General features: G+C 42.3%; 1 long non-coding RNA gene across 2 annotated transcripts in view; it reads right to left on the bottom strand.

Annotated features, from left to right (window-relative positions):
• Positions 1-21,228, bottom strand: part of LOC128833546 (uncharacterized) — a 49,610-nt gene that overhangs the window by 19,282 nt on the left and 9,100 nt on the right. The window lies entirely within an intron of this gene.

The raw sequence follows: 21,228 nt of genomic DNA, 5'->3' as shown, positions 1-21,228 counted from the left end.
GACCCTTACTCCTTCTGCCTCATGACCTTCCTTGTTCCCCACTTTCCTTCCCTTGCCTTTTTCCTCAACCTCTTTCTCAGCTCATTGAGTGCACCATTAACAACTGCTCACTCTCCCTTCCAAACTCTGTGCTTGATTCCCCTCTCACCTGGTTCTTGACCCTCAAATTTACTGAAACTATTCTTACCACGGTCTCCAATTACCATTCCCTGGCCTCTTCCTCCTTGATTGCTCAGTGACCTTTGACACTGTCAATCATACCCTCCTTTTAAAAAAAAATTCTCTTTTGACTTTTGTGCATCTTGCCCTTCCTTGTATTCTTCCTTCTTCTTTGGTTGTTCCTTCACTGTCATATTTCTGTGTATCCTCACCCTTTTTTGGTGGGGTTTTAATCCCAGAGGAGTCACTCCTCTTGCTCTTTACACCCTATTTTAGGATTACCTCATCTACTCACATAGCTTGAACTACTAGCTTTATGACAATGGTTCACAAATCTATGTCTCCGCTCCTGACCTACACCCAATCCCACATCTCAGCCTGTGTTCCTGACATCTTGCCCTAAATTTAAAATTAAGATGGCCAAAAACAAGCTCATCTTCTCTCCCAAATCCTCCCTTTTCCGTCTATCTTCTGCCACTGATGGCACCTCCATCCTGCCTGCCACTCAAGCGCATAACTCAGGTGTTATTTTGGACTGCCTCTTTTTTAAACCTGCACATCCAGACCACATTCAAATCCTGCAGTTTCATCCTCTACAACGTTTTCAAAGTCTGACTTTTCCTTGGTCCACACCACTGAAACCTCTTGCCAGGCCCTTAGCATCTCTTTTCTGGGCTACCACTCTCCTTCCTGACACTAGTTTGTTCCCTCAGGTCCAGACTCCCCCTCATTTACTACATCAAATACAAGCTTCTAGTCCTTTACTTTAAGGTCCACATGTAATCTAGCCCCTTCCTACTTATCTACTCTTGTAACTCGTCACCCCCTGCTCCCTTCACTCTGCTAGTCTCACTTTCTTCCATTCTGCTCCTTACGCATAGAACCAGTATTTTCCCCAGGAATTGAAATTAGGGGGGTGGTGTTTGAATTTACGGGGGAGGGGTGTCAGGGCCGATGAGGGGTGAGACCGTGAGGGTGAAGGTGGGATGTATGGCACCACAGTAAAAACTGAAAAATTTTTCATGACTATTTTATTAGATTTAGCTCATGTTTCAAAATCATCACACAAATTAAAGTTGGCTACTCAAGCCTTCTATGAAGCACTACATCTACATCCTTCTTGGTTTCTGGTTATATTTTTGCACAACTCTGTTAATGAACTTCTTGAATGCAATGCGTTCATCTTCAGTGGCTTCTCGTGTGTATGGTACTTCCATTCCGTCAATTGATATGCTCATTAGTTAATTCACATGATCAGGCAGAAGGGGACTTCTTTCAGAACACAAAATTCTATTCAATGATTAAAAAGAATGCTCAACTCTAGCTGTTGTGACTGGGAGTAGCTAGAGATGAATTCCTACTTCTTTCATTCCAAGAAACATGGCACAAAGATCGGTTCGAGCCACTAGTGATGATAAAAAAGAAGTTGAAGTCAAATCTTTATTCATTCATCATATGATATTCCACTCTGTGTTCAAATTCTCTATTCTGTCCTGAGCACATGGCAGCCCCATTGTTGGTAGTGCCTCACTCTGCTCAACTGTCGGTGTTTTATAGGACAGGGATCTGTAAAAGCTACGTAGAGGTTGAGTAGAATCTAGAAATCACTGTTGTAGATTTTTAAGAATCAAGTCTGTGTACTTTTCCAGTTGTCTTAAAAATTTCTTGTCCTCTTCACTTAAGGATTCAATATAAATGCTTTCATTAGTCAACTTCTGGACTGAAGTCTTTGCTTCTTCCAGTACTTTTTCAATGTATAGCTCTCTGATTGATCCAAATGTAGCTTCTATTGCTGGACAAATATCTACTTCTGTTGTAGCAGATGCCTGGATGGCATTGTTTAATGATCCAAGTGGTTTCAACAGTAGACTTACAAGAGAGAGAATGGCAATAATCTTCTCTGAATGTAGTAGCAAAAGTAATCCACCAGCCTCACTACTTAGATCCGTCCCATCTTGGTAGATACTTTTCAAAGCCAGTAGTAATGGCTGGAGTAATTTTAAAACAACAGCCAAGAATCGCTCATGAGAAAGCCAGAGGGTTTTCCCAGGTTGGACTAATTTGAACTTCAGTCCCAGTGTATCTTCTATATTTTCCAAGATATTCAGTCTTTTTGGACTCTTGCTGAAAAAAGAATATAATGAAGACATTAAATTTATAGCCTTTTTAATGTCTTTTGAAGAGTCTGCAGCTCGTACAAGTGCTAGTTGGAGTAGATGGCCTCTGCAGTGTGTATAGGAGTGATTAGGGTTACACTTTTCTCTGAAAAAAGCTTGTACTCCACCATGTCTTCCAGAGAAGTTTGCAGCTCCATCAAATGCACAAGCAGCCATCTGTCTGGGGTCCAATTGACAAGCATTTAACTCTTCTAAGATGTGGGTTGCCACAGAGGCAGCCGATGTGTCTTCTATAACTTGAACATCTAGAAATGCATCTACTGGCTTACCGCTGACATCAAGATAACGTACACAACGACTTAATACTTGATGCCCATTTGCATCGGTGCATTCATCAGCCATGTATCCAAATTTTTTGAATGTGGTGAGAGAGTTCTTCACTTTTTCAACTGTTGAGTCTTTCACTGTTGCACCACATGCTTCTAGCCAGTCAGTTGAGTTTCTTGCAGAAAGATAGTGAGCATTTGCTGGTTTTGTTCGGAACCAGTGTTCAACTTCAGGATGAACAAGTGACAATGCACTTAACATTAGCCTCCAGTTTGTAGTGTGTGGTATCTCTTGCTTAAGGTCTTAAATAGAAAGTATGATGCCACAGCCATGTTTGTTCGCATGAACTGTGTTGTGTCTCCAGCATTCTTAACAGCCTCATTAACACTCACCGATGTTGTCCTTGGTCAGTGGAGGTTCAGAGGTGCTTTCACATGAGTTCACCTCTCGAGTGGGGGGCAAGAAGGCACCTTGCCCATTCCTCCAGATGCTCATTGTTCGCTCTGGCCACTGTTGTTCATTGTGCCACCATTCACTCCATCGCTCTGTTGCCAATGGCCCTGTGCCGTCACTTTCTGCTGCCACTGTGACCTCTGTGAGTTGGTCTCTTGAGGTTCCACCCAGCTCTCAGTGATTTCAGCTGAGCTCTCAGTGCGGGAACCTCGCTGCTAGGGCAGACTGGACCGTCTCTTCCACAGAAACACTGTCCCACAGCAGGTCTAAGCACTTAGACCTGATTATCAGTGATTTCAGCTGTTGTGGTCACTTAGCAAAACAAAAGACTATCCTTGGAGCATAATCAGCTCTATCTTTAAACAGTGGAGAGGGGCAGGTCAAATAGTACTTGTGACTCAGGCAGACCATCAAGCAAAACACCTTTTCCCACCCTTTCTCTTGATGCCCTCAATCAGCACAGGCTAATTACGGTTCTACTGCCCTTTATTCATACAATAAGAATAACATTTAATTACCCTCCCCCATCCCCACACCTTCCCCCCACATTCAAGTGATCTGTAACCCAACCCCAGCCAAAATCTATCACTTGGGCAACACAGCTCTGTTTGCTGGATACCTAGGTAGATTAGGTGTGAATGTAAATACAATCTGGTCCTGAAGCCTTTCCCCCCAGCCCATCACTAGCTGTCAGGAAGAGCTCATTTAGACTTTGCTTACACATAATTTGAAATTATTAGGTTGGCCAACATCACCGAAATGAATGTACTGACATTGTCATAAAAAACAACAGCTGTATAAGGAAGCTAGTCTATGTTCAAACTTTTCAAACTTATGATACTTTTTCAGATACACATATTGTATCATACACTTTAAAAGCATATGAAGTGTGTATTAATGTTTCAATTTCAATTCAAATTTCTAAACAATCACTAAATTGGCAACACTGCATGAAACTAGTTCACAAAACTGGGGGGGGGGGGGAGAGATGTTGGGGAAATTCAGGGGGGGTGTAGGGAAATCCCTGCATAGAACACCCTCCCTGAGCTGGTCTGTAATGCCATTTCTCTATACTCCTTTAAAGCCTCTCTCAAGACCTGTGTTTGCCATGATGCAAATGTAAATCATCATCTGTTAGTGTAGACTTGCAGGGACTTCTGTTATTTGGCTATTATTTATATATTTTAATTAAAGAAACCTTTAACAAAAAATTCTAGCTGTTCACAAAGCTGATCTCTGAATGATGCATGCTCTTTCTCCTGCTTACCTTATCCTCCCTCCCCAGTTCCTTCCAACTATTTGTTATATCCACTCTAGCATCTTAGCCTAAATTTACTCTCTCTACAGGATCCTGCATAATGCAGGTCAATCCTGATTAGGGCTTCTAGAATCTACTGTAATAATCAATTATGATAATTAGAAGATTGTTCTTGATGATGGGGAAGAAAGGCAGTCATGTTCCACCATTGAACTTCAGAAATATCTTGCGTAGACTGTCTGTTCAGCAGCATGAAAATGTCATCATCTCTTTTTGTGGATTCTGGAGTGACTCTCAAGTCTAAAGCATGATGCGCATGCTCATGAGCAGATCGGGCAGACAAAGTCATTCGTGAGTGTCATGGTAGCTATAGCAGTGGTATGACGCTTTTCCCTTGCAGCTAACAATCGATTATTTCTGGCCTCTTCAAAGGATTGGAAAGCTCTGAGTGTTGTGTGTCGCCATGCTGATCTATTTGACGCAGCCTTCTCACAACAACTGGTTTTATTGCACCAAAGCGTATGCTGTTCTCAATGCTGTCCTTGTAGTACTTTCTGGGGCGGCATTGATTCTGGTGTGCCAATTCTCCATAGAAAATTTTTCTGGGAAGTTGCTGTTCCGGCATCCTAATGATGTGTCCAACCCAGTGTACTTGGGCTTTTATCAGCATGGCCTCGATGCTTCTGGCATTTGACTTTTGGAGAACCTCCAGGTTGGTAATTTTGTCTTGCCAGCGGATCTTGATAATGGCGCACATATGGAAGGCCTCTAGCTTTTTGATATGCCATTTGTATGGTGTCCACGTCTCACAGCTATAGAGGAGAGATGTGAGCACAAAAGCATTGTAAAGTTTTATTTTTGTAAAGAAGGTTATGTTGTGGGATTTCAGGACTTTGTTACGTAGCTTTCCTAATGACTGAGAAGCTTTCTGTATCCTGTTCACAATCCCTTTGTCAAGAGATCCATCATTGGAGATGTTGCTGCCGAGATAAGTAGAATTGTCAACTTGCTTTCGTTGGATTACACTAATAGATATGCTAGGGGATATGGCATGGAGTGGTGAAGATGACTGATGCAACACCACAGTTTTCTCCAGGCTGATTGTGAGGCCAAATAATTTTGATGCTTCAGTGAAGCGATCTATGATACACTGGAGACCTCCCTTTGTTTGTGCTAGGAGGGCACAATCATCTTCAAAGAGTGCTTCTCTTATTAGTAGTTCTGTTACTTTTGTTTTTGCTTTAAGCCTTGTAAGATTGAAGGCTGAGGGATTATCTTCACTACCCGCCTGGATCGGCAGGTAGAAATCGATCTCTCGGAGATCGAATTATCGTGTCTCGTCGGGACGCGACAATCGATCCCCGAATTGACGCGCGTACTCCACCAGCCCAGGTAAGAGTAAGTGCCGTCGATGGGGGAGCTGCGGCGGTCGATTTGCCGCCGTCCTCACAGCGGGGTAAGTCGGATCGGATACGTCGAATTCAGCTACACTATTCGCGTAGCTGAATTTGCGTATCTTAAATCGTCCCCCCCCCCCCCAAGTTTAGACCTAGCCTGAGCTGTCGTGTCTGTATCTGATGTATATGCCTCTGTTAAGCCTGTTTGTAGCATGGTTGAGAACTTGGGTGAACTTCAGAAATGCTAATATGACAAACGGCCAGATCCTCAGCTTGTGTGAACTGGCTTAGCTCCACTGAAGTCTCTCATTTACAAGACCCCAGTGACTAAAAATACTGATGTTGGCTTTGTTAAATGAATACAGATGAGGAGTAAGTAAAACTATATCTGGTGGCACTGAATTGTAATGGTATAAAAATCAGAGTATAATAGAACTAAAAATCTGAAAGAGTGTTTTCTTTTGTTCAGTAAATATGGCTGAAACAAGTTTAAGATAAGACATTTCAGTTTTTATTTCATCCTGTGAATTACTCACGGTTTGAAGACACTCATATACAGACTCCATCAAGTTCCCCAGCTCTGAAGTCCGCAAGAATCAAATTTGGCCCTAAAAACAGCACCACTCACCATTTCACAATGATAACTCTCCTTAACTTTTAAATTAGTCACCTGAGCAACCGCTTTTGTTAAAGAACTCCAGAATACTTGCAGAAGTTTTAAATGTAGGGGACCCACGTTGGAAATAGATTTTTCCAAGGACACACACTTGACTCCTGCAGCACTGAAGCGTGTGTGCCAGACAGAAGTTAGGGACTGCTGCTGTAATAGCTCACAAAGCAGTAAGCTTGGCATTAGCTTTATTTGAAGTTCAATTTAATTTTACTTCATCTTGTTTGAAAAGTCCTGTACAGTACACATGTTATGAATTCGCTCACACCCAGGCAAATTATGTAGACTATTTGTGGAGGTATGTAGAGATTAATATTTGTGGAAGTATGTAGGAACTGATCCATTTTGCGTGACAAACTATCCTTCCATCTTAGATGGTGTTCAAGTAGACTTGTGGCAATGAATTCATCTCACTTTAGTCACTTGCAAACAGAGTTAACAGAGTAAAAGATTCCAGAATGTGGATAGCTTTTTTTAAACAACATTGTCATCTAGCTCAACTTCTGATCATATTCAGCAAAAAAATGTATTTCTATTAATCTTCGAGGTTTTGGAGATTTCCATAATATCCCATCTTTACTGGCTACTGCTGCTGTTCTCCAGATAAGGAGATGAGGTTAGTGGGCCTGGTGTCTCGGGTAGGAGGAGGAAGCAGGAAAATAAGACCTTGGCATACATCATATATGTGCCAAATTTTCCACTTTCTTCAGTTCACATGAGAAGCAACAATAGATTGGTCTGGGAATTATGAAAGTTATATGAAATGAGTAAACAAGTAATAAAATCTTGGTTTTACTTTCTGCTTTGCTCTTTACAGCAAAGCACCATATGAAATAATTTTACTTAATCCTTGGCTGCCTGTACCAGTCCAATGCTCAGAAGATGGGTTTGCACATAAGCATTCAGAAGAAACTCCTTTTTTAAAAGGCTTTGATATTTCCGACTGATTTGAATCAGCCCCAAACTGTAGCAAATTGTCTTCCAGCCTTTTTGGTGAAAAAAATATTTGACAGCAATTGCAATTTTTAAAAATAAAAATATAGAATTTCAGGGTTGGAAGGGACCTCAGGAGATCATCTAGTCCAACCCACTGCTCAAAGCAGGACCAATCCCCAAATCCCTAAATGGCCCCCTCAAGGAATGAACTCACAACCCTGGGTTAAGCAGGCCAATGCTCAAACCACTGAGCTATCCCTTCCCCTCAGTTCTGGCCTAATCCCAATAATCCCCAATCCCAAACCCTACCTTCTTTGTCAGCACTTCGGGGGATTTTTTGTGTATTTAATGCCTTTTAAACATGGTAAAAATGAGGAAGCTATCTTCAGAGCCACAATCCTCAGGGCTATCACCAGTAGTGAGGCAGTAATCATGACTATTTTCCTGGGTCAAGAGTAGACAGCAACCAGCAGCATTCCTCTCAGCAGGAAAACACAGTCTCACTAAGAAGCAGCTACACCGGTGCTACTGCAGTTCCCCCAGGAGAGCCAGCAGTGGGGTCAGTGCATGGCAGCAACACAACTAGATTGGAGTTCAGTATGAGTAGCCTGAAGTTCATGGAAACCCTCAAGCAACCTGACAATCTTAGGCCTGAAACATACTGAAAATGGTCAACAGCACAATAAGAGAACAAGTAAAGTTATTCAAAGAAAAGAACCTTAAACTGAACAGGAACAAATGCCAGATTGGTCTGAATGAGGCTGATTATTTTGGACATGTGCAGCAACCAAAGAGTTCAGCTATATCCAAGAAAGATGGAGGCAATTGTACAAAAGGAAAGATCCAAAACCAAGAAAGTCTTAGAGATTTTGGGGCATGTTAATATGGGTAAGAAAATTATTCCTAATAATTAAGTTTTCTATTCAGAATGCTACTTGAAGACAGAATAGAATGGCAATGCTAACTGCAAGAAAAACAGTGAGGAGAATTTAAAAAGTTTGTCACATAAGTCACAATACTGAAATATTTTGAGACTAATACAGAGTGTAAAAGCTTGGTAGATAAAAGCTGGGAACTGTCCTACAAGAAGATCATTCAATGTCATATGCTAACACACAGCAGAACTAAGCTCAGATTGAAAAAAGAAACGTTGGAAATTTTGGTTGTGAATGTGTTTATAGGCACAAAGTGATTGAGACATAAATTAGACCATAAATCAGTGGAAGCCAGATCTCAGAAACCATTGTGCAAGATATTATCAGGGCTTCAAAAAATAATCATGAAATTACAGAAGTATTTGTTCAATGTGAAATACCAAAACTATAAGGGATTTTTTATAGTAGTCACGCTTTCAAGAGCGCCTAGTGAAAGCAAGGAGCTTCAGGAACAGAAGTTTGAAGTAAATACGACTCAAGTTCCACCGATTTTTGAAACAACATTTGAGAAACTCCACCAAGAAACACAAAATGACCCAAACTTATAATTATGCAGCATAATTTTAAGTGAAGAACCAACAGAAAAAGTCACCTTTCCACTGCTAAGATCCTGGGGCCAGCCAGGAGCCACAATGGATTAGAGCCACCCTCCTTTTTCCTCCACTCTACATGAACCAATTGTGAGCTTGGTGCAGTTGAGGTTTCTGTCCCAAGAATGTAAATCTGAAGAATTTAGACTATTAATTCTTATTGGTAAAGAGAAGACTTGAAAGTGATCGCTTACAGATTTTCCATATTAAAAAAGAAAATGATACATTTAATAGAGATATGGAACAAAATTATGCTATCATTGATGATGGTTGTCACTGACAGCAGAACTGGGCATGATTTGGTTACTATGGTAAGAAGTCCACAGGCTTGAAAGGGTACATAAATAAAACATTAGCAAGCTAAGAATAGATTTGGGAAAAGCTGGTTAATGCAAAGAGTAATAAACATATGGGGAAAGTTACTGGGGAAAGTGAAAGATTGACTAATTTGTGTTCTGAAAATAAAAGATTTAAGGGGAACGGTGAAAAAAGCAAGGAGGATTTATAATTACAGTAACTAAAAAAAAATGGCAGGAATACTGGGTCTGGATGGCCTCTTCCTATTCCTAAAATTTCTTATGTTCTTTGTTTCTTTTCTACTAGTCATATATGAGGCTGAGTTGTTGCTACAATGTTATATCAATATATTTGTATGAATTATTATTAAGGCTGCATGTCTATCACGGAGGTTATGGAAGTCACAGATTCCATGACTTTCCGTGACCTCTGCAGTGGCCGGTGCTGGCTCAGAGGCTGCCTGAGCTGGGCAGCAGCAGCAGTTTGGGTGTGGGTGGGGGCTAGGGGCAGGAGGTTGGGATGCAGGGCAGCGCCGTCCTCAGGGAGCTCCCCGGCTCCCACTGGAATGTCCCTGCAGCTTCTAGGGGGAGGGACCGGAAGGCTCTGCGTGCTGCCCACAGGCGCTATCCCCACAGCTCCCATTGGCTGCGGTTCCCGGCCAATGGGAGCTGCGAAGCCGGCACTTATGGCGGGAACAGTGCACAGATCCCCCCTGGCCACCCCTCCCCTTAGGAACTGCAGGGACATGTGAAGCCAGGTAGGGAGCTTGCCACCCCCACCAACCTCCCTCCCCCCCCTGCACCAGCGGGGGTCCTGGGCCATGCGCTGCTGCTCACCTTGTCCCCGCCCCTCACCCCCAGAACCAGTGGGGGTCCTGGGCCATGCACTGCTGCCCACATCCCCTCCCAGCACCAGCGGGCGTCCCAGGCTGCGCACCACTGCCTACCTCCTCCCCCACACACACACACCAGCGGGGGTCCCGGACCTCCTCCCCAAGCACCCACAGCCCCCTCCCACCAAGTTATAGTTAGTGGTATATAGTAAAAGTAAGGGACAGGTCATGGGCTGTAAATTTTTGTTTAATGCCCGTGACCTGTCCATGACTTTTACTAAAAATACCCGTGACTAAAACATAGCCTTAATTATTATTAGCCAAACAGAATATGAAGGCTATTTATTTAGGCAGTGAGCCTGCACTCTGTCATTAGTCCAGGTCCTTGAGAGGATCTTTTCCTGGAGGTAAAATGACATCTTCCAAATTGTACATTGGTAGAGATTTTTCCCCATTCTGTATTAAGTCATTGAGGGACAATAAAATTTTTATGATGGTTAATGCATGGAATGTTATACTGATTTTCATAGTTTGATTGTGTTTTATAGCACCTTTTAAAATCTCCTCCTGTAAGCTGCTGTACATATTGTGACACTGCACCCTATATTCTTTGCAGTGATATTATGATGATGATGATGATAATTAAAATGTATTTTATGCAAGATAAGTAATGTGAGGTGTCATTGGAAAAGTTATGATTTGCTGAATATGATTATCCTATTTGTATGCATGTATCATTTTTGTATCTGAAGAATATTCTACGTATCTGTAGTTCAAATGTAGTTACACCTGGGTAACACCCACTAGACAAGTCAGTCTAGATAGTGGGTGGGAAGGACCTATTCAGGGCAATGCGCCATTAGGAAAAAACAACAGACTTTAGGAGAAGCTTATCTCCCCCCTGGGAAGACTTTCTGAAAATGCTACAGACAGCCTCCAAGTAATGGCTGCTATGACTCTACAAGGACATGTGATCAGACCACATGATGCTGGACTCCATCTTGGGATGTCAGTATTTTTCCCACAGACTGGTCTGGGAACCAAGCATTGAAACAAAGGGTTCCCGCCCTATGCAAAAGCTATATAAGGCAGGGAGTGACATCATTTGGGGTTCTTCACTCCCCAGCCAAGAAGACTTTGGGAAACACCTGAGGAACAAAGACTGAACTGGGGGACGTGCTGGACCCAGGCTAAAGGGATTTCTAGCCTGTGAATGAAACACCTGGAGATTCCAAGTGGTAAAACAAGTGCCGCTTGCCCCTTAAGAATCTGCAGCCTGCTTGTATCATCTCTTAGGGTGAGAATCTGCTATTCATATCCAATCAATTTAATATATTAAGCTTAATTTGCGTTTTGCTACGTAATCTGCTTTGATCTGTTTGCTGTCACTTATAATCACTTAAAACCTATCTTTAGTAGTTAATAAACTTTTTTGCTTTGTCTAAACCAGTGAGTTGGAGTGAATTGTGTGGGAATCATAACTCAGGGGCAAAGGCTATTGCATATTTCTCTCCACATTGAGGGAGAGGGTGAATTTTATGAGCTTATGGGGTACAGTTCTCTGCGCAGTGGAAGACAGTATAATTTTGGGTTTATACTCCAATGGTGGGTGAGAGTCTGGAAAGCTGGGAAATTGGCTGCTGTCTGCTGCATGTATTTGAGTGGTGTGGGTGAAGCTGCTCTCTCAGGTAGCTCAGTTAGGGTGTGTGGCACCATGTGCTGTTGTGTTGGGTGATAACAGGGTCTGGGTTAGGCTGACTGTGTCTCCAAGCAGTGTGAGCAGGGCCAACCCAACTGAGTGCTTAGAGGGGCCCAGCAGTTCCCACAGCTCCCAGACTGCACGCCAGAGGTGACAACCTGTCACACATATCACTTAGCAAAGCATTTGTCTGGAATCACAAGGCCTCATGCCTTGATCGCAGGGACTTAGACACCACACCTGTGCAGAAGTCTCTTACCAACTTGGGGACTCTAGTGCAAGAGGGGTGTATATAACAATACTAATGTCACTAGAGCTGACAGAACACCTGCTAGATTTAAAAAAGTCTGTTGAAGTTGAAACAATGTGATATTTACAATGAATTGCGTAGGTTAGGGCAAGGATGGCTCTATAGCTATTCCCTGATTTATGGCAGCAAATTTAAGGCTAATCATTTCTGAGAGCATTAAGACAGACATATACTATATATGCAATAAGTAAATATGCAGCCCTCTTCCCAGTGGGTTTACATGTTTCATTGTAGAAATGGAACACACAGTTTGGAATACTAGCACACTTAGTTGTTAAAGTAAACAAGGGATACATTTAGAACTAAATTCATTTGTCAAGTTGACCGTGCTTGGAAGCTCTCTGCATGCAAAATATAGAACCATCTGGCTACCAAAAATACTTAAGTCCTCACCTAGTTATCTCTTTCATCTCCTGAAATGGATTTAAGATGTTATGAGGCTTTAAAATGCAGATTACATACACAGAACAAACCCAGAAGCAGATTCACTGACACTACTGAAAAGAATAGCTAACACCTACTGTTGGGGTGAATAAATAAATAAAACAGAATGCAAAGGTATGATCCTGGATGGGAAGTTTTTAAACTTTTGTGAAGTTCCTTGCACCCCTGTGCACAAGCAGGCACAATCAGATCCTAGTATCGAAATAGATTTCAGTGACAGAGTGGGTCTCTCTTGCCATCAAAACCTGGCATTCAGTCATTTTTTTTTTTTTTTTTTTTTTTTTTAGAAAGACTTGTCATATTTTCTATGGAGTGGCATAAGTCACTAGGCTAACCTGCCTTTGCCTTGTGCAATTCGACAAAAAACCCTGCTTCTTCCAAACTTCATCCAATCTCTTAAAGAGATTGCAATGTACAAGCCTCATGCCTGAGTCTTCTCTCACTTGCACTCTTTTTTAAAGTATCAGAAGAGAATCAAGTCCCTGATCTGTCAAAGTCTGCCAGAAAGGAGTCAAGTGTAATAAGGACACTACCTTCCTCCTACACATTTTTTCCATTTTTATATTAACATAGTAATCTTATGTCTTGAAAATGAGACGTAAATAGAAATAGCTATTATTCTATCCCGGGAACAAAGAGATGACATTAGAGGAGAATCTGTTCACATCACTAGAGGCCAGATTAAATTAAGTCTTGATCTATTCCACTGAGTCTATTAGAATCTGGCTCCATGCCAAAAAAAGTCTCATTGTCTCCTTTGCAATCTAAATTCAACTATAAAAAATATAAAAGAAGGAAAATAAAGTGTAATTGTTCATTTCCTTTCTAAGCTTCCTGAAAAGGCAATACAGCATTATTTTAGCAGATGAAATACCTGCAGCAATTAAGACTGCATAATATATATTTTCAGAAAACATTAGCAAAACAGCTGCAGATTCCAACCATGCCATACACAAGTCTTGTATCTTTACAGTCATTCAGTTCTCCTCATGCTCACAGTAAGTCCTGTCATCCCTTCTGAAGCACTATTTGGGGGAGAGAGAGAGTGTAAACTCCTTTGTGCTCAAATGACTGCGTTTTTTAAAAAACATGATTTTTTCTAGAAGGTTGCATGGCACTTTACAGCAAAGTTTAAAAGACAATTGGACTTTAGATGTGCTTGTTTAGCATCACAACCATCTACAGAGGAAGGCCTTCCCAATTTTCTTGCCAGTAGGGCCATCAAAGCAGACAGATAAAGCTGTTCATTGACAAAAGTTGTTGGTTCTATGCCAATAAAGCTTCAAAGCTTGCATCATATCCATGTGTGTGAATGTAACCATCATTCCTCAGGTGATTCAGGGTTCAGAAAAAAAGCCAGGAAGACACAAAGGGTCAAGAACTTTAGAAAGAAATCAGGGGTAAAAGGAAAACTGCTGACACATAGAAAAACTAAAGGTAAGGAGAGTCAATGGAAGCTCCACAATTCCCCAGCCCTCTTGGCCATTATCAAAATCATCAAAAATATGACCTCAATGATCAATAATTTTAAACCCATTATCCCTGAGGGCTCAAAGGGAGACCCGATGAGTACCTATAAAACTACAAGTAACTATTGAGGAGAGCCACAGGCCAAATGCCTAGGCCTCTCTAACGAAGAGACAACGACAAAGTAAAGTAAATATGTGATAATTCATGTCCACACCTTTGAAAGTATTCCTGTAAGCAGAAGTGACTGGAGAATGGATTCTACAGGAGCTTACACGTAACAATGCTCCAGTTGCAAAAAATCTAAATAAGCTGACCAGAGTAGGCATTTGAAGAGATAGCTTTAGGTAGGTTTCAGCTAGAAATAGTATGCCACAACTTTGCATGTAGGGGGTGGGCTGTCACTGAATCTGAGAATTATATTACGCCATCTCCAGAGGAAACCCTGCAAAAAACAGGTGAGAATGAAAGGATGATGGAGTTCATAAAGTAAACAGAACCCTGGTAGAGAAGATCTGAGAAATACAGTATAATCAAGACAAGGGTAGAAGGGGAGATGGAAAGCAGCCATTCCTGGATGTCTCATCCAAAAGGGTACTACCGGCACACCTCCTTTGCCTGACCTATCCTAATCTAGGGCAGGATTATCCATTTTAGAAGCAAGCCTTGGAGGACTCCTGCCAGAACTGAATAGTGGTATGTTCTTCACTCAGATTGGTTGCCACCACTTCAGCAATAATACTCAAATATGGTTGAAGGGCCCTTGCCACAAAAATTCCATGAGCGGCAGCATATGCTTGTTGAGACACATCAGGTTATCAAAAAGGTTGTGGATGGTGGTGGCACTGGAAGACCAAGCTTCTGTAGGGAGTGTATTTCTCATACACAGGTATACCTGGAAGACATTGATACCTAATTCAAGATACAATGCCTTATCTGCCACCATGGAGAAATCAGGGTATTTATATTCAAAGGCCTTATGCTTAGCCAAGCATCTGTCCATGAGGCTCCATTCCTGGTTCACCAGCTCCAGGACAGCTTTGTGCAGGGGGAAGGCTACCTAAGACATGGAGTTCCTCACATAGGTCAGTTTTGTGCTGAGTGGGAAGGATTTCCAGACGCAAGGAGTTTAGGGCTCTGATAATGATGGCCTCTGTTGATCTGCCTGTCTCAGAAGGGTCACCCTATGTTTCCCCTTTAATCATCTCATAAGGATCCACACCATAACCCTAATTAGGGTCTATGCATTTGAGGGGAGGCAGTTAACAAAGGTTGAGAGTCATAATAGGTTCTTATGGAACCACTCTTCTCTACTCTGGTGGGAGATTCCAACTACAGTGTAGTGAGGCACTAGACACACAATATAGGATTTCCAGCCAGACACTTAAGATTACATGAGGGTCAAGTAAGAATTGCTTTACTCTTAGTTTCCTTTTTATTCATACAGTTGACAATCCAGTTGAGACTACAACAATGCTTTAAGTCTACCTCTCCCATGCGTATGTATACAGAGGATGGGATGAATTCTTTCCCTACTCTTAGGATCACAGTATTGTCAGTGCCAGGTAATTTCTTTTAAGACAGAAAATAAATTAATGGTAGACATAGGATTAATACATTATCATTTCCTAATCTAGTTTTATTTACAATTCCTGCAAATAGCCTTTGAACAGAAGGGATTTATAACAGCGCAGTTTTGGCTTTGCACCAAGAGATTAACAGGAAAGCTCTCTCACTATATGCTCTTGGACAACTTTATTCTCCCCTCTAGTAACACTCCTACTAGAATGTTCCCCTACTACAACAGTGGAATGAAGAGAGAGATCTGACAAAGACAAAAGTGTGTGTGTGGAGGGAGGGGGATACAGTGATTCTGTTACTACCACAGAGGAAGAGCATGCCATTTGAAACCAAGGGGAAATTTTACCTAGCCCTCTAACCCTAAGAAACACAAGAGGGGGTCACAGGGTATTATACTTGCCAAAAGCTGTAGTATTTGCATTATAACAATAACGAGGAGCCCGGTGGCATAAGCTTTCATGGGTTAAAAACCCACTTCTTCAGATGCATGAAGTGAAAATTACAGATTCAGGCATAAATATACTCACACATGAAGAGAAGGGAGTTACCCTACAAGTGGGGAACTAGTGCTGACAGGGCCAATTCAATCAGGGTGGATGAGGTCCACTCCCAATAATTGATGAGGAGGTGTCAATACCAAGAGAGGGAAAATTGCTTTTGTAGCGAGCCAGCCACTCTCAGTCCCTGTTCAAGCCCAAATTAATGGTGTTAAATTTGCAAATGAACAGTAGCTCTGCAGTTTCTCTTTGAAGTCTGTTTTTGAATTTTTTTGTTGAAGTATGGCTACTTTTAAAAGTATCTGCATTATGATCAACCATTGTACATGATGACTTGCAGATGTGGGGCCCAAGTGAAAGGTGATGTGTCAGTTGTATATGTTAGTAAGTGGGTGTAAGGGAGGGCTGCAATAGGAGTTTGGGTATTGACTTCACTGGGGCAGAATTTTGCCTAGGGAATGTAGGAGTTTGTACGGGGATTTAAAATGGTATAATTTACATACTTAGGGCCTCATTCTCCAGTGCATTGTTCATTGCATAGTCTTCTACTCCTGTGCAAAATGGGAATAAGAATGCACTACAGTGCACTCTGAGTACCTTAGAGAATGCAGCTGAATCAGTGATTTGTGGGAGATTCAAGAAGCCTTCTGGCAGCCTAAGGAAACTGTAGGAGAATGGGTTAAATTTCCATAACTCCCTGAGAACTTCCACCATTTCCAAGGTATTTTCTAAAATCTATGATGACAAGACAGAGTTTGCTCTTTGCTCAGCCAGAAAATTTTCTTATGCAGCTCCCAAGAAGCAACTGCAAGATGTTTCAGCTAAAGATGACCTACCCATGAAGAGCTGGAGAACGAGCTCTCCAACTTCCTGGGATTGTTGTTATGATTACACCTATCCTTGAATATGTTAAAATACATATACATGATGAACTCTGAACTATATTCTGAGACAGTTACAAGCAAGATACCAATGTATCCCACTTCAATCTTCCCAGCGTGACTAAGGATTAACTGGTGCCTGCGAGTTTATGAAAACTGCAACATACCAGAGATATTGTAATCACTACCTCTCATTAAGAAAAAGAGAAAAAAATTTTTTAAACATTTTAAAAATCATTTATAGGAAGCCATGCTCTTGAGAGTCAAAGACGACATATTAGTACTGAGAAAATGCAGGTCCCACTAGCAATTTTTGAACACTAAAACAAGTTAAAACTTCTTTCTGCTATAATGAAATTTTATTATTTACTTTGAAATATATATACACTTCTTTGGGGTGAGTTAAACAGAAATGTTGCCTACTTCACATTTAGCATGTAGCCAATCTTTAATTAGCCAACCATCGCTCTGGTGCAGAGCCAAAAACATGCTGCTTCTACAAGGAGCTGCACATCATCGTCGGTGGCGACACTGCCTCCACTGCCAAGAGCCCCATGGATACTTCAGAGGACTGGAGGCAGCAGCCAGCAGAGTCAACTCCAAAGACAAAATGGTAGACGATTTGGAGGAGGATGTGGGACAAGTGATGACAGGCTCGTCCAGTGGCGTGGTGTACCAGGACCTCTTTTTGATTCTGGAGGGTTCTAGCCAATCCCAACAGTCCAGCTCTGGTGTGCCTAAAGCAGGACAGGGAAGCTCCAAAAAGTACTCATTTTGTTTTGATAGTGCACGGTTACAAGTTAGAGATGTCCTTTATTTTGTTACATGGTGAACATGGGAGAAGGGATCAAAATTAATGACACTAGGTACTGTTTGCATCTGCTTCGCATTCCTCTGTGCAGCTACAAAGTGGGAGCCCTGAGGAAAAGTTTGTTAATGCACACCGCGATCTCCCAGGAATCCTCCATAGAGATCTCTAGGAACCTTTTCTGCAGATACTCTGCAATTGTCTGCCAAAGGTTCCTTGACGGAGTTGCTTTGTTTCTTCCCCCACTGTAGTAAACTTTGCTGTGCTAATCGGCAATTACTTCTACAGGAACCAAAGCAGCATGCAGGCAAACAGCATACAGACCCTGTCTGAACACACGATTGCAGGAGATGCACCCTGGTATCTTCAGTTACCCTCAGTAGTGTGATTTCAGCTTTGATCACCCCGGCTGTGGAAAACGGTGCCAGTATTCAGAATACTGTCCCTAGGTGCTTGTATTGATCCCCTTCTGAAACCACCCAGACCCTTTGTCCCGTCTTGCACCCCACTTCCCACCCCCAGGCTGAACGCACCATATTCAGTGCTCTGGCCATGCTGCGTGCTTGCCAAGGGAAGGTGAGAAAAAAGTTTCATCCACCTCTATGATTCAAGACTGAGAGTGCACACACAATAGTGACTCAGTGTATTGTTTCTTTTGCTTCTGCAGATGTGCCCTTGAGGGCCAGCTCCTCCATACCGGCCGAGCGCCTCCATCAGATTAGGAGACATACAAGAAGGAGTAAGGAGGGTACGTTTCACAAAGACCTGCAACTGTCAGACCAAGCCAATAGCGAGCACAGGTCATAAAGAGAGACAAACAAAAAATTAGAAATGGATAGCTAGGAAAGGAGATGGGCAGAAGCAGGTAACAGAGGACCAGGAGCGAATGATAAACCTCACAGAGGACCAAATAGAGATGAGGAGGTCCCTGATTGAGCTGCAGACTTCCACTCCTGCCCATACAGAACTGCCTTCTTTGCCCGTCCCAAACTGCCTACACACATTCCTCTCATGTTCCTAGTGCATCACAATACCCCCTGCACTCCACCCCAGGAGCATTTTTCCATAACGACAGCTAGACTTACACACAGCGGTGAAATCCTCACTTCAGAGAATGCTGCTAACTGTCATGTCCCTTGTAAGAAATGTTAATCTGTGTATTGCTATTTTTAATAAAAATTTAGTCTTACAAAGACAGTGATTCTTTATTTGTGACTTACACAGGTGGTTGCAACAGAAATTCATGCACAGTGGCAACCATCACATTTGCAGACCACAATTAGGACTCAGGCAGGAATCATTAGAGGGGTCATTCAGTTGACAAGTAAACAATGCCTGGCTCAATTCATTATAGAAAGACACATTACTGGGGCTCATTGTCAAAATGCTGCTTCAACTCTCCCTGATTCAAATATTCTCCCCTTCCCCCTGTTAAGATCTTCTAATAGTCTTGGTGTCTGGCTGCTCAAAATCAGCCGCCAGGCGATCCATCTCAACGCTTCACCCCTGGGAAACTTTCCCCCCTTGGCTTTACAAATGTTATGCAAAGCACAGCAGGCTGCTATGAACATGAAAATATTTTCCTCACTGGGGCCTAACCTGCCTAAATGGCACCGCCAGCGACCCTTTAATCTGCCAAACACACATTCTATGGTCATTCTGCACCTGCTGAGTCTGTTGTTGAAGCACTCCTTGCTGCTGTCAAGGTTTTCCAGTGTATGGCTTCATGAGTCACAAGAGTAAGGGATAGACTGAGTCTCCCAGGATCACTATGGGAATTTCCACATCCCCCACTGAAATCATCTGGTCTGGAAAGAAAGTCCCTGCAAGCAGTTTTCTGTACAGGGCAGTGTTCCTGAAGATGCATGTGTTATGCACCTTCCCTGACTACCCTGCATTGATGTCAGTGAAACAACCCCAGTGATCAACCAGCATCTGCAATATTATATGGATTTTTTTATTATTATATGCCTATTAATGTACTCCATTGCAAGATGGTCTGGGGCCAAAATTGGAATATGCGTGCCATCTATTGCCCTGTCACAGTTAGGGAATCTCATTGCCGCAAAGCCATTCACTATTTCCCGCACAATACGCAGAGTCAAAGTCCTTCATAGCAGGAGGCAATTAATGGCCCTACACACTTCCATCACTGCAACCCCACGGTGGACTTCCCAACTCCAAACTGATTCATGACTGACTGGTAGAAGTTTGGAGTTGCCAGTTTCCACACAGTGATCGCCACACACTTTTCCACCATGAAGGCAGCTCTCATTTTGGTGTCTGCGCCAAAGGGTGAAGGCGAGCTCCACACGGAACTCAAGAAAGGTGGCTTTGCACATATGAGAGTTCTGCCATCTCTCATCATCCCATACCTGTATCACAATCTGATCCCACCACTCAGTGCTTGTTTCCTGAGCCCAATAGAGATGGTCCATCATGTGCAGCTGCTCCGTGAATGCCATCATCAATCTTGAATTGTTTCTTTCCACACAGCAAGACAGGCACCACGGATTCTTGTTCAGATTTGCAGGTCACCAAATACTGCAGGATCAGCTGCGTTGTGTTCATAATGCTTATCACAAGCGTGGGGAGCAAGGCAGGATCCATGCTTTCAAGCACAGATGGTGGGCATAAAGTTTACAGGGGCAGTTGAGAAGCAGCGCACAACGCAGTCCGAAGCCCTGGGAATTATGGGATGGAGAAAACTGTATCATGGAGCGGTGGTCCCATCCCAATGATGCACTGCGATCCATTCCCAGAACTCCTAGCAGGAGACGGTGGCAATTTGCACAGTGGGCTAGCTACCCAGGGTGCTTTGCTCTCTCTGTCGGTGCTAGAGCACCAACTGTGGACACAATCCACCAACACAAGAAGCACTGTATGAACATACATAAGCAATATAATTACAGCGGTTTATAACCGTCGACGTAACTTAAGTTGACCTAACTCTATAGTGCAGACATGATCTCAATTTCCCTGGCTCTAGATTAAGCCCATTACTTCTTTTCCTGCCATTAGTGGATATAATCAACAATTGGTACCATCCTTTCTATAATAGGCCTTAACAAATATGAAGATTATTATCAGCCCTCCTACCCCCAGTCTTCTTTTCTCAAGACTAAATATGCCCAGTTTTTTAACCTTTCTTCATAGGTAAAGTTTTCTGAACCACTGGTTCTCAACCAGACGTATGCGTACCCATGGAGGTACGCAGAGGTCTTCCAGGGGATAAATCAACTCATCTAGATATTTGCCTAGTTTTACAACAGGCTACATAAAAAGCACTAGCAAGGTCAGTACAAACTAAAATTTTATACAGATAATGACTTGTTTATACTGCTCTATATACTATACTCTGAAATGTAAGTACAATATTTATATTCCAGTTGATTTATAGTTATATTGTAAAAATGAGAAAGTAAGCAATTTTTCAGTAATAGTGTACTGTGACACTTTTGCATTTTTATGTCTGATTTTGTAAGCAAGTAGTTTTTAAGTGAACTTGGGGGTACGCAAGACAAATCAGACTCCTGTAAGTGGTATAGGTCAGAAAGATTGAGAGCCACT

Source organism: Malaclemys terrapin, chromosome 3 (assembly GCF_027887155.1).
Source record: "Malaclemys terrapin pileata isolate rMalTer1 chromosome 3, rMalTer1.hap1, whole genome shotgun sequence".
Taxonomy (NCBI): domain Eukaryota; kingdom Metazoa; phylum Chordata; order Testudines; family Emydidae; genus Malaclemys; species Malaclemys terrapin.
This window is presented reverse-complemented; position numbering and strand designations above follow the sequence as displayed.